This window comes from Octopus bimaculoides, chromosome 12, assembly GCF_001194135.2.
Source record: "Octopus bimaculoides isolate UCB-OBI-ISO-001 chromosome 12, ASM119413v2, whole genome shotgun sequence".
NCBI lineage: Eukaryota > Metazoa > Mollusca > Cephalopoda > Octopoda > Octopodidae > Octopus > Octopus bimaculoides.
In genome coordinates, this window is record NC_068992.1 from 20,771,881 (window position 1) to 20,773,349 (window position 1,469).

Below are 1,469 nucleotides of genomic sequence, written 5' to 3' on the forward strand. Positions count from 1 at the left end.
ATATATATACGCATACACACATGCATATATATACATATATATATATGTACTATGCATATATATCTATACAAACAAATATATTTGAAGTCATGGGGAACCGCATTTCTTTTACATATATTTTACATAGATCACGACTATATCCTAGTCTCAAATATCCGAATGGTTGTAATGTAATCTAGCTAAATATGTGTCATGCCGCTTACTTCGAGAAATATTGTTCGGTAACCAAGCTTTTCGAAACTTTCACAAGTCTCATATGGAGCCTGTGCCATGTTGTTAGTTTGTTTGATTGTTTTTTTTTTACTGACGACGAACGTTTTGTTTTTTTAATGTTTTTCTTTCGACTTTCCTTCACATCCCTGAGTGATCAATAAAATAAATAATTACCTGTCAATCACCTGGGTCGATGTCGTCCATTAGACTTTCCGCCACATTTCAGGCCTTGTACCTATTGTAGAAACGATTATTATAATTGTTGAGCGAGCAGCGCATATCATTAAAATGAAACTGGGGTACAAATATACGTATCTCAATACACCCATCTTGAGTACCTGTCTGACAAGTACCACAACCATATTTGCGCGACGTGGCGACTTCGTATTAAGTTAAACAGCTCATGACCTTGCATGTGGGAGCAGTTACAATTTTCTTCAGGTAGTGTATCCCATCTCGCTCAAAAGGCCGCCGAAGAAGGTTTATTAAAGGATGATGAAAGAAACACTCATGTTTCCCGTGGTGTATTATTCGCACCTTAAGAGATCCCTCTCAACATCTGGTTATGATGCTCCCTCACTACTCCTGCTCTTGATCAGAGATGCACGTGTCATCAGCCACACAGTGACATGCTCAAGTTGTTATGGTCATGCAACTGATAATCAAATCTGTCGTATTAAACAGAATATTTGCTGTAGCCCATCGTTTAAACCACGACAAATCATGAACATGTTAACATTTCCAATCAGAATCCATGAGTGACACTGCTAATATTGCATTATTGCATATGATTGAGACTGACCGGAGAATATTTTGTCGCTGAAAAAATAATATAGATGAAACTACTCATGACTAGAAGCCTAATGCAGAAGAAACTAGAAGGTTCGGGAGTGATATTTCGGATAAGCGAGTGAATTATAGAGGAGGTGGAGCGTGGATAAAGAAAGACAGGAAAAAAACCAGTTACTGGGAAACAGCCATTTATATAACTATCTAGTTCACTAAAGAGTAAAACGTTAGGGAGAATGCCGAGTTGGAAGGGCCCAAGATGAGATTTAGTTCAAGAGTATTAGTTAAAGAAATGTAGTAGCTTACATAGGAGACTAAGGGAACAACTTCAGGGTTGTCTGAATGGAGGAGCTTGCTTCATTGAGCGACTAGAGGGAGAATAAAACACATTATGAAAGACAAAATCAAACAATTTAAATAGTAATTATTGACCAATGACATGCTAACTGTTCGTATCAAAGCTGATA